This window comes from Microtus oregoni, unplaced genomic scaffold (assembly GCF_018167655.1).
Source record: "Microtus oregoni isolate MIOR12 unplaced genomic scaffold, Mior012 000004F_ref0000308, whole genome shotgun sequence".
Classification (NCBI taxonomy): domain Eukaryota; kingdom Metazoa; phylum Chordata; class Mammalia; order Rodentia; family Cricetidae; genus Microtus; species Microtus oregoni.
Genome location: NW_024543063.1, coordinates 47,470,668 through 47,486,697, shown reverse-complemented (window position 1 = coordinate 47,486,697; position 16,030 = coordinate 47,470,668). Strand labels below are relative to the sequence as shown.

Below are 16,030 nucleotides of genomic sequence, written 5' to 3'. Positions count from 1 at the left end.
TTGGTGGAGGGAGGACCACCTCACCATTAGCTTGTGTGTCCAGCCTCTTTGTTCACCAGGTCAGAGAACCAAGGCTGGGAACATTCACGGCATCAGTTGCTGGTAGCCTTGTTGAGTTACATCTGAAGGATGATGATTTCCCAGAGACGATCTACATACAGCGGGCATCCAAGGATGTGACACCGTGTGACCCTGTTACCCACAGACACTTTCTGCAGTTTCTGGTAACTTAAGTTCGTCATACTTCTTTTCAATTCTACCTGCAAGGCCCCCTCTCCCCCAAAAAAGTTTTATTTATTTTTATTTTACATGTACGGGTGTTTTGCCTACCTGTGTGTCTATGCACCACAGAAGCCAGAAAAGGGATTCGGATTCCCCTGGTACTGAAGTTACAGGTGGTTGTGAACCACCATGTGGTTGCTGGGAATTGAACCTGGATCCTCTGGAAGAGTGGCCGGTTCTCTTAATCACGGAGCCATCTCCCCAGCATTTGGAGTTACTGACTACAAGTCACCAGCATACATCCAAGCTAGCTATTAGTCCATCCCCTTGATTTGTGTTCCTGGGGTCAAGCCTAGGGCTGAGTGAATGTTAGACAATATGGAGTCGCACTCCCAGAGGGAGGATGTGGAGAGACCAGATACCTCGCATGCATGGCTGGTGGGAACGTGTAAGTGAATAGCCACTGTGGAAAAGTCTGGCAGTGGGGCTGGAGAGGCGGTCACAGTTGAGCACTGGCTACTCTTTCAGAGGATCTGGGTTCAACTCCCAGCACCAACATGATGGCTCACGACACCTGTGACTCTAGTTCCAGGACTAGACGCCCTCTTCTGGCCTCTGTGAATACCAAGTACGCATGCGGTGCACAGACAGACATGTAGACAAAACACTCACACACGAAGTAATATGATTTGAAAAAAAAATAAAGTGTAGTCTCAAGGCTAAGCATGTAGCTCAGCAGTAGAGTGCTGTCTCACACGTACAAAGCCCCGAGGTCAATCTCCAGCCAAAAGTGCATGTTAAGATGTCCACAGCAGCACTGCATCACACAGGTGCTCATCACTGCTGCAACCGGAAATGGTAGGTGTCCACGGAAGCAATGCGGACAGAAACACCGCGGTATCACCACACTTTGAAATGACTCAACAGCAGGGACGTGCAGCAAGGAGGAGAAGCAAAGCCAGAGAGGAGGCAGGATGCACACCCCTGGAGGAAGAAACACCCCCTCCCCCAAACAGCCGAAGCTGGCAGTCTCGGTAGTCCAGACAGACCCTGTAATAAAAGACAGAGTAAGAAGAGAAAAACAAGCTTATTAACGCATTCAGTATGTGTCACATGGGCGAAGCCTCCGTGCGGCTAGAACTTTACAACAGTGAACAGTGCAGTTCAGAGAAGCCACAAAGACAAAGGGAAGCACTTACAGCGGCAGGAAACTGATGTAAATCCAGGGAGCAAACTCATGGAGAGAGGTTTCTTTTCTTTTTTTTTTTTTTTTTTTTTTTAGTTTTTCGAGACAGGGTTTCTCTGTGGTTTTGGAGCCTGTCCTGGAACTAGCTCTTGTAGACCAGGCTGGTCTCAAACTCACAAAGATCCGCCTGCCTCTGCCTCCCAAGTGCTGGGATTAAAGGTGTGCACCACCACCGCCCGGCTGGAGAGAGGTTTCTTTACTGATAAGAGCAGCTTTCAGAAAGGAGAATTATAGCCTGTTGGGGGAAAGCTGGGAGGGCAGAAAGGGCCTCCTCCCCTTTCTTCTCTACCTGCTGACCGCCTCTCCAGCCCCTGCATCTGCATCTGTATCCATCCAGCCATCTTTATTCTTTGTGCTAAGTATCGAATCCAGGGCTTAAACATGCTGAGTATATACCCCCTCACCTCCTTCTTTCCTTCCTTCCCTCCCTTTCTCTCTCTCTCTCTCTCTCTCTCTCTCTCTCCAAAGTCTTCTTTTTTTTTTTTTTTTTTTTTTTTTTTTTGGTTTTTCGAGACAGGGTTTCTCTGTGGTTTTGGAGCCTGTCCTGGAACTAGCTCTTGTAGACCAGGCTGGTCTTGAACTCAGAGAGTCATCCTAGGAGAACTGAAATTAAATTAAAGGTGTGCACCAACATGCCTGCCCCTCTTGTGGTACTTTTTAATTGCCTTTTGTTCAAAAATATTTATATCCATCAGGCATCTTCTGGGGCAACACATTTTGGTTTCCTGTAGCAAGATTCCACCTCGTGAAGCTGGGAAGCTGGCAGAGCTTATGGAGGCGGATGAAGTCAGTCAAAGGAGCCCCAGGGCTTAACTACCATAACGAGCCATGGGCAGCCCCCAGGAGTCCAGGGCCGACTTTTAGGAGCCCCTGAACCCCAAAGTTCAGAGCACACACACTTAGGCAGGATCCTCCTGGAAAGCTGGAATGTGCGAGTAGGAAATCGAAGACTGCTTAGAGACAGCCCTGCCTCCTTGACGATATCCTCTCTGAGGAGTCCTGGGCTAACACACTTGGCTCGGGGGAAGAAGGGAAGAAAGGAACCAGGGCTTGATTCTATTCCAGAGGGTGCCAGGAGCCACGAGAACCATGGAGTGGCCCTGGCTTTTATTCTACAGCACATAGGCTCACCCGAAGAATTTTGTTTCTCCTTAATCCTAGAAAGATGACCAGGAACAATAGATGTAAGATAAAGACTAGCCGGGCAGTGGTGGTGCTCACCTTTTATCCCAGCACCTGGGAGGCACAGGCAGGTGGATCTCTGTGGAGCTCGAGACCAGTCTGGTCTACAAAGCGAGTTCTAGGACAGCCAGGATTGTTAAACAGAGAAACCTTGTCTTGAAAAATGAAAAAAAAAAAAAGATAAAGACTAACTCACCTTAAATATAAGCATGTGCCATCACGTCTAGCTAAGAGGTTTAACATGTTCATTAAAGTCACATAGCTAGGCAATGAAAACGCTAAAAGTAGTTCCCAGACCTATATGAAACCTGTCATTTCCATAACCACCTCAGTCACGTGGTCTTTTTCATCTTCCCAAGAGCTTCCTCCACTTCCCATTATTCCTCATCCACAGAAATAACAGAGATCATTCTTAAAGCCAGCTCTTTGTTGTTTTTCACCTGAGGCATACGGCAGCTTTGCCTGCAGGTACGCCAGTAGAGCACTCAAGTGCAGTGCCTGAGCAGGCCAGAAGAGGGCATCAGACCCCCTGGAAATGGAGTTAGAGGGGGCTGTGAGCTGCCCAATGTGGGTGCTGGGAACCAAACACGGGTCCTTGGCAAGAACAGTCCATGCTCTTAACTACTGCGCCAGCTCTGTAGCCCCCTATATTTTTATTTTTAAAGCCTGTTAGTTGTGAGTATCAATGTTTGAATTCAGAAATCCACCTGCCTCTGTCTCCTGAGTGCTGGGATTAAAGGCGTGCACTACCACCACTTGGCATGAACACCGATTTCTTGATGTAGAACTCGGATTAATTTATTAAAGGCTTAGATTTGGAAGACCACCATTCGACTTACAGAACCATCACGAGGACCGCACAAATCAGAGCACAAAACACGACTCTGTCGACCACACACAGCATCACCTAGGATCCCCACCAAGAGGAAACTCCAAGGTGAGATGACTTGCCTAAACCCATACTGCTAAAGAGTAGATTTAGAAGCAGAACCCAGCAGAGGCTAAAGTCAGATCCTTCAGCAAGGCATTCATTCAAACCTGTGCACCCGTGACATTTGCCCAGAAACCACGCTAAAAGTGCTTGTCCGCATGCATCTCCAAATTCCTACAGGGCGCTCTGAAGCCACTTTCCCTTAGCCGTCTACACCATCCATCAACTTAATCAACAACTCCCAGCTGACACAGCAGAAGTGCAGAGTCAGCTTAAATGTGCATCAGTGAGGGACTGACTTTGGTTACATCATCATCCATGCAATGAAACATCAACCGCACGTTACAGGAAGCTATGAACAGGGCAGGGGAGCTAGCTCAGTGGTGAGCACTCACCTAGCATGCGGCCTTGGATTTGACTCCCCAGCACCCCAAAAATAAACAAGCTATAAGAGATGGGCATCCTTATTCCGTAGCCTACGAGAAGATCCTAGGGCATACTGCTAATAAATCTTATCGTCTTAATAGTAGAAAATGAGGGCTGGAGAGATGGCTCAGTGGTTGAGAGCATCACCTGCTCTTCCAAAGGTCCTGAGTTCAATTCCCGGCAACCACATGGTGGCTCACAACCATCTGTAATGAGATCTGGTGCCATCTTCTGGCCTGCAGGAATACACGCAGACAGAATATTGTATACATAATAAATAAATAAATACTTTAAAAAAAAATAGTAGAAAATGATCTGTTTCCCTGCTAATATGCTCATTTGTACTTCATTACTTATTAGTGTGTGTGTGTGTGTGTGTGTGTGCGTGTGTGTGTGTGTGAGACAATGGTGTATTGACCAGGACCTTACACATACCAGGCAAAAACTGTGTCACTGAGCCACAACCCTAATCCACATGTGTCCTCTTAAAGCTGTATTTGAGAGCTGGAGAAGTGGCTCAGTGGTTACAAACACTTCCTCATCAATCACAAGGAATGGAGCTCAGTTGCCGGCAGCTATGTCAGGAGGTTCACAGACGTCGGCAGCTCCAGCTCCTTATGAGAGCTGATGCCTTCCCCTGGACTGTGTCCATCCCCCCATAAATAAAATGGAAAACACCAACAACAAAAATGGAAAAGTATCTCTGAAAAGCAATCCAAAAGAAATAGGCTTCTGGACAGAGAGCCCTGTAGCTGGGACAAAAATGAGGTGATTATTTATTGCAGATTGTTCTGGAGCCCCATGGTTACTACCGTATTCTTTTTTTTTTTTGAGGTTTATTTATTTATTATCTTTACAGTGTTCTTCCTGCATGTATGCCTGCAGGCAAGAAGTGGGCACCAGATCTTATTACAGATGGTTGTGAGCCACCATGTGGTTGCTGGGAACTGAACTCAGGACTTTTGAAGAACAGCTAGTGCTCTTAACTGCTGAGCCATCTCTCCAGCCCTCGTACAGCTATTCAAAACACTGACTTAACATTTGCCAGGCGTGGTATTGTATGCTTATAACCCCAACCCGTAGGAGGTGGAAGCAGGAGAATCAGGAGTTCACTGTGCTTGTCAGCTGGAGTTTGAAGCCATCCTTGGCTGTAGGATAGCCTATCTCAAAACAACAACAAACATAAAAAAATGTAATAGTTACTTTACTTTGGTTTCTGATCTTGAACTGCAGGAGACTCCAGCAGCTCCCTATTCTATTCTTCCAGGTTACCCAGCAGGGCACTAATGACGTCCCCAATACTCATAAGCCTTAAGCCCCCCAAATTCTAAAATATGCCATATCCACAGTAAGCCAGAAAAATCTCCTCTTATTATCTACACACTCTACTCCCAAGGAACGCCAGCACACCCTGTTGCTGTCTCCTGGAACTTCCCACTACTACATGGTGCTGGACATTAAGATCTCAGTATCTAGGGTGTCCATCTGTTCTCAGAGGGGACAGTACCAGCAATCAAGCAGCCAGCAGTCATGTATTAATGGGTATCTTGGCCTCCCCCGCAGGCTACATATTCCAGACACATCAGCTCTAACCCACATTCAACAGGAAGCAGAATACAACCAAGGGGCAGGAGTTCAGGCAGGCAGGGACATGCTTCAAACACCCACTCTGCTAAGTGTTTTCTTTCCCAGTCCTGGGAAACAATATCACCTGCAAGGTAGGTATTACGCTTCCAACCCGGCAACTCAGCAAACAAGAGGCTGTAGGGGCAAAGGGAGAGAGGGTGCCGTAAACTGCCCCAGGGACAGCTTCAGAGAGAAAGTCCCAACAGCTAAAAGGCTGCAGGACTTTAAATCTTGAAGGCAGTCAGTGAAGAACACAGAAGTCCAGCCCACTTGGCTGTCAACTGTATGACTACGAAATGGTGTGGGCATCTGGAAATTCAATCCACTCATCTGAAAAGTGAGAATAATAATAATAATGTGTGCCTGGTCTAGGATAAGACTTTAGTAAAAGGTACTGTCAGTCTACGTAAGCACGGTTAGCCAGCGCATCTAGATCCAAGTCTTGGCTTCTACCAGCTCCCTTTGTATGCTGTGTATACATGTGCCATATGTGTGTATAGCACATACACGTGAGCGTGTACATAAACACACATGCGGAGGCCAGATCAATGTATCAGGTGTCTACCTCAGTCTACCTTATTGCCTTGAAAAGTCTCTTATTGAATGGGAAGTGGCCCCCACGATGTCCCCCACCCGGGACCCCCTCCTCCAGCTGGGCTGACTGGACAGCAAGCCCTCTCAGGCCCACCACCCCGTCTCCACCCTCAATGATGCTGGCTGGGGTTACAGGCACACACAACCAAGCCAGACTTTCATGTGGGGGTTTGAACTCGGGTCCTCACGCTTGCAGGGTAAGTGCTCTTATCAGCTGAGCCAACTCCCTGGTTCCCTCACTCTTTTGAGGTAAGGTTTGCTATGCAGCTTAGGCTGGCCTTGCACTTACTATGTAGGCTAGGCTGGCCTCAAACTTGCAGTAATTTCCCTGCCTTTTGGCTTTCCATGTACTAAGATAATAGGTGTGTGCTACCACACCCAGCTGGCCTTTTTTATTTTTAAAAATATTTAAATTTTTTTATGTGTACTTTTAAATTTTTTTGAGTGTTTTGTCCGAATGTGCATGCAATACCAGCAGCAGCCAGAGAGGGCACGAGAGTCCCTGAAACAGCAGTTACAGGTATCTGTGAGGGGTCACACGGGCGGCCCAGAACTGAACCTGAGGCTTCTGTAACAGCAGCCAGTGCTCCCCTCTGTGGCTCACTGGGGGAAGCAGAGGACAGAGATCTCACACAGACCTCTCTAGGGAAACTTGCTGGGCATCTGTGAGAACATGAGTCATTTTCTCTGTAAATTAGGCATCACAGAGAAACTGCTGAGAGGTTAAGCCCCGGGGCGGACCATTACAGCTTCCTCCTGGACGCTTCCTGGAATCTGTGGCTTTCTGCCACTGTCTCAGACTAAAGCTGAGGCCCAACCCCGGTCTCATCATCACTCATCCTGTGCTGGCCTCACCTTCCTCAGAGAGAGAAGATACTTGTTCCTGGCTGTGAAGCTCTCAAGGCCTCACATCCTGGCTAACTCACGGGGACATGAATGGGCTTGTGTCATGCTCTTTCTGAGGTGAGCTGATGAGCACCAATGAATACATGACGCAATGGTTCAAACTTTAAGGCTGGAAAACAAAGGCCTAGACAGTTCTGACTTCCACACCCACCCAAGGTCTCAAAGTCGTTTGACTGCTGCACCTCGCTTTCCCCACAGGGGTTTGGACAGGGGAACAAACTCAAGGAAAAAGTGCCTGCTGGATCCTGGGAAACACAGCTTTCTGACGGGACTGTTTCTATAGAAATGGACAAGAACAACAACAGAAAAAGATCGGGGCCTCGTGTTTCTGCCCTAGATAGGAGACACTCGACAGAACCTGGAGTCCCTGGCATCGGTTCAAAACTCCTCTCTAAAAGGCCCCCGTGAAGGCTGGCCTCAGATCTTAGACTGACACCACTATAAACCTCGGGTCCTGGAGCTGTGGAAGAAAGGAAGCGTTTTAAGCAGATTTATGCAAACTGATGGGCATTGTGCTGAGGATATCTGCTTGAATTTAGGTTAGAAATGCCCAGACTCCTTCCTTCCCATGCCCAAGGAAACAGCCTTGAAAGGGGGCACTGGACTTCCCAGCCACAATATGAAGGTGCTACATAGCTCCAATGTCCAAATATGTTAGATGCTCTGGCAAAAGAAAATGACCCATCTGAGGACCAAAGACCCATCAGAGTGATCGATCAGTCCCGGCCTATTTCCTGCTGATATTGGGTGTTAGACTAGAGGAAAAGGGAAGTATCTACCTGATCAGGATGTGCTCACACAACAGTTGTGAGAGTGGCAGGAGACACTGCCTTCGAAGTCTCAGTTCTACTTTGTCTGGGGACATAACTGCCTCACAGAGCAAACATGCTTCTGAAGAGTGTTAGGATGAGAGGCACAGAGGGAAAGCATGTAGAACTGACTGGAAAGATGCTGGGGTTTTCCAAAGTAAAGCTGTATACACACAACACACTGAAAAATACTAATTGAAAGGCCATTGCTAAGTTGGGTGGTAGTGGCGCATGCCTTTAATCCTAGCACTTGGGAGGCAGAGGCAGGCAGATCTCTGTGAGTTCGAGGCCAGCCTGGTCTACAAGAGCTAGTTCCAGGACAGGCTCCAAAGCTACAGAGAAACTCTGTCTTGAAAAACCAAAACAAACAAACAACAAAAAACCCATACATAAGCCCTTTGACCCGAGTACGATACCAGAAATTATCACAGATATGGCAAAAATAGACCTACGAGGATCCTTAAATCTGTTGCTTACATAGAAGAAAAAGGACACCATAACCTTCCAATGGAATGCTTGACTAGGTTGTATTACAGGCGCTCGAATATCTACACTATAGCCTCAAATACTATAAAAGAAATTCTCCCAAGGAAAAACAGTGCTCTACAAAGCAGGGAAAAGATTTATAGTACATTTATAGTACACGTCCAACAATTATATATTATTAATAGTTTCACACCGCACAAACGAGGAGAGATGGATCCGAGCCCTGTCTTTGAACCCTGTCCATTAGGCATCGTTTAAACAAGGGGTACCAAGATGGACAGTTGTGGTGGCTTGTGCTCATATACAGCAACAGCAAAGGCTGAGGCAAGAGAGCACAAAAGATGGCAGTGGAAAACAATGTTGAATAGGACTAGAACTGAGCAGACCAATAGGGAGAGGCCGTAGGGTAGAGAAGCATGCGGGGAATGTATCCACTATGCAGGCAGAGAGCCCCTGTGCTTCTGACTGAGCTGTCCCAGGGCGTGCTGGAGGGTCCATCCCCACGCTGGCTTCACTGAAGTTAATCTCCAGCACGCTTAGGGGTCCAGTGCTTCTCCAGAGTGCCAACAGTGGCCAGGCTGAAACCCCACCACGAGGTTCTGGAGACGCACCCTGAATCTACTCTGTTCTGGAGGGCTAAAGAATGTGATTCTTGTTTGAAGATCATCAATAATGTGGCACTGATCTTAGGGTGATTGGGTGGGGTGCCCCTGTAACACAGAACTCAGGAGGGACACAGGACCAGATGAAGCTCATGTGTTCAAGGGCTACAGAGCACAGTCCACGTCCAACCGCATCTACCTAAGACTCTGCTTTCAGAAAACAGAAACAAAAGGGCAGGAGAGATGGCTCAGAGGTTAAGAGCATTTACTGCTCCTGCAGAGGACCCTTGCTTAGTCCTCAGAACCCAGACTGGGTGGCTTGCAGCTGCCTGTAACTGGTTCCAGGAGTTTCTGTGATGTTCTCTTCTGGCTTCTACCAGCACTAGCAAGAACATGGTGCACACAAACTCAAGTAGGTACATACAGATACTATAGCAGCCCATCAGAGAGGAAGTCATTCCATCCTGCAGGGGAGGAGCTCCATGAGACGGAAGGTAAACAACTCAAGATAGCTCAGGAAGTACCTAAAACTGACCAGATTTACTAACACCCCCATCCTCCTCCCTCCCCCAGCCAGAGCAGTTGAGCTGCCAAGAAGACTAAGACCAGACCAGCTTCCTGGAGTAAGTAGAAGCCAGCTGGCTGTCTGGAAGAGGTCTAGACCAGAGTTCCCTGGAAAGGACAGTCTCCAACCAGACAAGCGTTCGGCAGGCAGTGCAGTGCTCTTCAGGTGCCCAGCTTTTTTGAGTTGTCACGCATGCTGAGGTGGGCTTTGGTGATGCTTTTGTTTTGAGTCATTTCTGCCCCTCACCCATATCCCTCTAAGTAGCCCCATTAAAAGTAAGCAATCTTTGCTGGTATCTGTACTTTGGTCTATTTATTATGGGTTCCTAATCTGGGTGTTTCATCTCCCCAGGAATTTTTTTTGTCAAATAACACATACATATATATTAAAAAACAAATCTTTAAAACAAAACACCTCAAAAACATTAATATGCAATCCTTACCTCCACTTTCCAGCCACATCCTAGCCCTTCTTTTCTAACCCCTCATCTTCAACTTCACTTTGCTTATTAGTAGTAGTAACTTTCTCTAAGACAGGCTTTTATATAGCCCTGTCTGGCCTGGAACTTCCTACCAGACCAGAGTGGGCTTGAACTCATGGAGATCCACCTGCTTCTGCCTCCCAAATAGTGGAATTAAAGGCAAGAGTCAGGTGTGGTGGTGCATGAAGGGACTCTAGCCAGCCTGGACTCGGCAACCATGACTCTGGCAGGCCTTGCTCTTCTCGCCCAGTCCCTCTGCCTAGCTAAAAACCACGAGATTACATAGATTACAGCCCTAAAGCTGGCCACCAAGGTCTGTTTCCTTATTTAGCTACTTCCTCCTCCTGAGGCTCCACAACTGAAGTCCAGCTACCAAACTACCGAGGTCTAGCAATCAAGAGCCCCATTCGGCTACCCTACATGCCCAGTTAAAACTAAACACCTCATCCTAACACAGGGTCGCCCCTCCCCTTTCCTTTATAAACTGCCATTTTCCTGCGTGCCACCTCCGTTTCCTCTCCATCTCCTCCAACCAGAGGCAGTCTTTGTTCCCCTCCAGGAAGAATATCCCTTTCCCTTGTTCCCTTCACCTTTTCCTCATCCTCTACCTCCTGTCTTTGTCTCTCATTCCCTGCCATCTGTCCCTCAGAGGCAAATGACTCTCCTTGTCCTGAGCTGATACCAATCTCTTACAGTGCATCAGCACCGAAGGTAGAAACGGGGATCTCTGTGAGTTCCAGGTCAGCCAGGCTACACAGCAAGATTCCCCCCCATACACCCGAAAGGCATGCATTACCATGCCTAGTTATTATCATTATTCTGTTTGTTTTCAAAACAGGACCTCATTATATGGTTTTGGCTGTCCTGGAACTCACTCCGTAGATCAGGCTGGCCTTGAACTCACAGAGATCAGCCTGCCCCTGTGTTAGGATTAAAAGTGTGCAGGACTGCAGCCAGCTAATTGTTATTTTCTGAGACAGAATTTCATGTAGCCCAGACTGCACTCAAATCCATATGTACCGAAGGCTTGCCCTGAACTCCCCGACTGAACTCCCGATGCTCCTTCCTCTATTTCTCATCGTGCCCAGCTAATATCTCTATTTTCAAAATGCATTTAAATTTGTTTTTGGTTTTATTCTGTGTGTATGAACGCTTCACCTGTATGTATATATGTGCATCACATGTGTAACTGGTGCCCATGGAGGTCAGAAGAGGCACTGGATCCTCTATAACTGTGTTAAGAATGGTTATGAGCCATCATGTGGGTATCAGAACTTGAACTTGGGTCTCCTGCAAGAACAGTCAGTGTTCCTAACCACTGAGCTATCTCTCTAGTCCCTAACACCTCTATTTCATATATGAGAAACTAAGGTGCAGTGATTAGAAAAACAGTCTGACCCGGGAGCTGCAACTAATAAGGGAACAAACAGACTCAGCCCAAGCACCCTACACGTCACACTACTGATAAACTTTATGCAAACTTCAACTAGAGAAGTGTGAAATGAGGGGCTGGAGAGATGGCTCAGCAGGTAAGAACACTGGCTGCTCTTGCAGAGCAGTTCCCAGCATCCACCACATGGCAGCTCACAGCTGTCTGTAACTCCAGTTCCAGGGGATCCGACTCCCTCACACAGACACACATGCAGGCAAAACACCAGTGCACATGAAATAAAAATAAATCATTAAAAAGAAAATACAAGTTTGAAATGATTCCACAAACAAAACTTCATGTGCAAAATTTAAAGACACACAAATCTGGCTGGGTGGTGGTGGCACACGCCCTTAATCCTAGCACTTGGGAGGCAGAGGCAGGCGGATCTCTGTGCGTTTGAGGCCAGCCTGGTCTACAAGAGCTAGTTCCCGGACAGGCTCCAAAGCCACAGAGAAACCCTGTCTCAAAAAAACAAAACAAACAAACAAACAAAAGACACACAAATCCCTGTCTTGGGGGCTGGAGCGATGGCTCAGAGGTGAAGAGTTCCGGCTGCTCCTCTAGAGAACCTTGGTTCGGTTCCCAGCACCGACATAGTGGCTCACAACTGTCTGTAACTCCAGTTCCTGGGGATCTGATGCCTTCTTTTGACTTTCCTGGGCACACATATGACACACTTACATACATGCAGACAGAGCATCATAGAAAATAAATCTTAAAACAACAACAAAACCTAAATCCCAAATATCTTGTATTAAAAATAACTGTAGAAACTCACACAGCTGTTAGGCTGCAGAGGCGGTGGGGCTGTAAACTCCCGTCTGGTGGGGCCATGCACACACATGTGTTCACATTCAAACATACGTCTCAAATCATGGGTGCTATGAATTACTTGAGGCTTTCCGGGATGCACCCTTTACATCAATGCAACTGTGCCCTGCCCAAGACTGTCTCCCACAGCACTATCTGGGATTAAGAAAGAATTTATATATCTCTTTCAGTGGGAAAATAAGATCAGAAATGAGCGTCTGCTTTATGACCAGAAACCATCTTTTAGGGAGCAAAAGACCCGCTAGCAGAATCTGAAGTCTAAAGAAAAATCTGAGGGGAGAAAAATGCGTTTTCTTTTCTTGTTCTGTTTGAACCACTTTCAAGCTCTGAGTGGTTGAGAAAAATGTCGGCGTGAATACATTTGGCAGTTCATGTCTAAGTCTTTAAACTTTCAACTGTCTTGGTTTTGGGTGGTTTCAGATGCTTTGGAAACATTCACATTATGGAGTCATAAAAAATGTTACAGTGAAAACTAATGATTTTTAAATAGTGCAGATGCCTTATCTTGGGCTTGCAGCACAGCCCGGCCATAAAAGCTCCGTCCGCCTGCACGGGGCTGAGGCGCACAGCCCACTCCATCACTTCTTAGCCGCTGTCTTTCCTAATAAGGCGGCTCCTGATAGATTTCGAAAAATCCAAACACTTCACAATTTTGTGCTAGCTCCTCCCCATCACCACATCTGTAAAAGATAAAAACAGAGGGCTGGCTCAAATAAATCATGTCCTGTCTACCACTGGAAGACGCCGGAGTGGTCAAAATCAAGATAGATGTGCGTTTCACAATCTGGAAAGATGCCTGCATCTTTTAGCAAGCCAAGCAAGCTGTACAGTAAGATGTATGCATGATATAGTCCAGTTGTTAAAAATTCCTGTGTGTGTGTTCACGTTTTTGTACAGTCGGTGAATTAGCTTGCCGCCAAGACTGACAACCCAAGGTCAACCCCTGGTGCCCACACCGCAGAAAGAGAAAACCTGACTCCAAACTGTCTACATACACAAATAATGTTTTTTAAAATTTTTTTATGATTTATTTATCTTTATTTTATGTGCATTGGTGTGAAGGTGTCATATCCCCTGGAACTGGATTTTCAGACAGTTGTGAACTGCCATGTGGGTGCTGGGAATTGAACCTGGGTCCTCTGAAAGAGCAATCAGTGCTCTTAACCGCTGAGCCATTTCTCCAGCCCACAAATAATGTTTTAAAAAAATTAAAAGAATCTACAAAATAGGAATATATTAAGCCACTAACTGTGCTTGCTCATAGGGAGTAGAATCTGGAAAAAGAACTACCTTGTATGTATTGACAATTTGCTGCAACTGACGAGGAGTTAGTCTGCTAAGTCCAAATTCTCTGTCTGCTACGCTCAGTGTGACCTGGGGGCGGCGGGGGGGGGGTTTACTTAACTGACTTCAGTTCCCTCACCTGTAAAACTGGGTGACGGTACCTCCTTTAAACCATGCTTGAGACTTTAATGAGCCAGTATATATCGAGAGCTTAGAATCACGCCTGTCACATAGAAAGGGCCACACATTTTACTGTAAAAGTGTTTACATCTATAGGGAGCATATGTGTATGGTTTAATTAAAACCTCAGGGGTTGGAGAGACGGTAGCAGTTAAGAGCACACACCACCCTCACAAAAGATAAACTTGCAAACTATTGGCTCACAGGCCAAAGGTAGGGATGAACCCAGTGGGAGTAGGGTTCAGTCCAAACTGGGGAATGCAGGGAAACTCCGTAATGGAATAAAGACCATAAAGGATAAGGATAAAAAGGTCTGGGAGGCTGTTGGGAAGCTGGGCTGAGGGACTCCATAGGGAGAGGGCTGGGCGTGGGGCTTGTGTCTTGTTCTGGCTTGTACGTGGGGAACCCACAAGCAGCTCTTTACCCCATGCCTAAAGATACAAGACAGGGCTTGTCCCATGAAGGCAGCTCAGCCAGCAGTTAGCCTGAAGCAGGACACCCAGGATGTGCCAAGAGGCACGGAACCCTTAGCAGACCCTCCAACTGTCTCTCCAAATAGCCTGAGCAGAACCTTCCTCGTAGCCCCAGGGCACTGGGGCACTCAGAGTGTCCAGGTGGAGCTTAGAGGAACTAGCCTCAGGTCACACCGTTTGGGGTAAGCATCAAGATAGAAATTTCCCCTTTCCTTTAAGTACATAGGTCTGTCTCTTCTGGCTGTTTTAACCAGAGTCTAAAAGGATCTGGGGGATGGGGATATGATCTTTCAATACAGCTCAGGTTGGCATTACTCATGGTCCTCCCACCTCAATTTCCTGAGCACTAGGATTACAGACCTGTGTGCTACATGCTCAGTTTAGATGGTGATTCTCGTTTCTCTATAAAATGACCAACGACCATGAGATGGGTCGGTGCCTGCCACCAAGTCTGACGGCCTGAGTTTGATCTTCAGGACTCACACGCTAGAAGGAGAGAACCAACTCCTGCAAGCCGTCCTCTGACCTTTAAGTGCCTGCTATGGCGCGCGCACACACACACACACACACACACAATTATAACAAGAGACAGATCAGGAAAGGTCCTATGGTCCTCAAGTTTGAGAAAGGAAGCCAGGCCTGGCAGAACATGGATGTAATTCTACCACCTGGAAGGCTGCAGCAGGAAGGTCTCCAGTTCCAGGCTAGCCTGTGTCTCGAGAGTTAGGAGACTCTTTTAGAAATATGAACGTGCACTCCTATACACGTAATTCGAGGGATCAAAGACTTGCTAATCATGCGCTCTACCACCGAGCTAGCTCTACCTCCAGTCCTCTGAGGCAGTCTATTTATGTATTTATCAAGACAAGCTGCTCTGCTCCACAGTCTTCTGCCCCAGACTCTCAAGTCCTAGAATTACAGGCATGCACCATCACGCCCAGCTTTCAGGCGCCTTCTATTCTCCTGCCTCCACCTTCCAAGTCCTAGGATCCCTGGCATGTCCCACAATGCCTGGCCCTTAGGCACTCTCCAATGAGCCAAGATGGGATCCTGAAGTTAAGAAGGGAGAGGAAGGCCTGGGATTACAGCTCCTCAGCCCAGAGCTCTCCCTTCAGGCCACGAGGCGAAGCAGCCCGCCATCTGTACTCATTAAGTCAGGTTCCCCCACACACCTGGCTGGGTGGCTCTGAGCCGTCTTCTCTGTTGCTAAGTAAGGGACAAAGGCGAAGCAGGAGTTTAAAGAGGTTTGCTTTCGTAGAATGAGGTATTTTCGAGCAAGACCAGGGTAGCTGCAGCCTGCATCCTAGGTAGCTAGTGGAGTTTCTAGACCACTGTTGCTAAAGCTCCCAGGAACCCAGAAGGGTGAGGTTTGGAATCTGGCAGTGGTTGGGAAGTCTTTCAAGCTCCACTATCCAAGGTCAGGGGTGGGAGGTGTGGGTCAAGCCGAGGCAGAGAATGAACAGCCAGTGGCAGTGTCTGCTAAGAACGTCAGCGGGAGCCCTGCCAGGCCTGGTATCTGAACCCCACCCCCATCCTAAAGGAGATGTCACAGCGGTCGGACGGAAGTGTTCGGCCTCACCACTCCAGTTCACGGTGATTAACAGAGACCAGGGGAGGGAACAGGAATTCAAGGCTCCTGAGTCAGAGGTTAACTATTTCCAATCTTCCCCTGGCTTGTCTGGAGCCAGAGGACTAGCAATAGCTCTCCCTCAACCACCTGATTCCCACATGGTTAGCACTGTACGCTTAGGGGG

General features: G+C 47.5%; 1 protein-coding gene across 2 annotated transcripts in view; it reads right to left on the bottom strand.

Annotated features, from left to right (window-relative positions):
- Cdh3 (cadherin 3) overlaps window positions 1-16,030 on the bottom strand; it is a 52,369-nt gene that overhangs the window by 27,507 nt on the left and 8,832 nt on the right. The window lies entirely within an intron of this gene.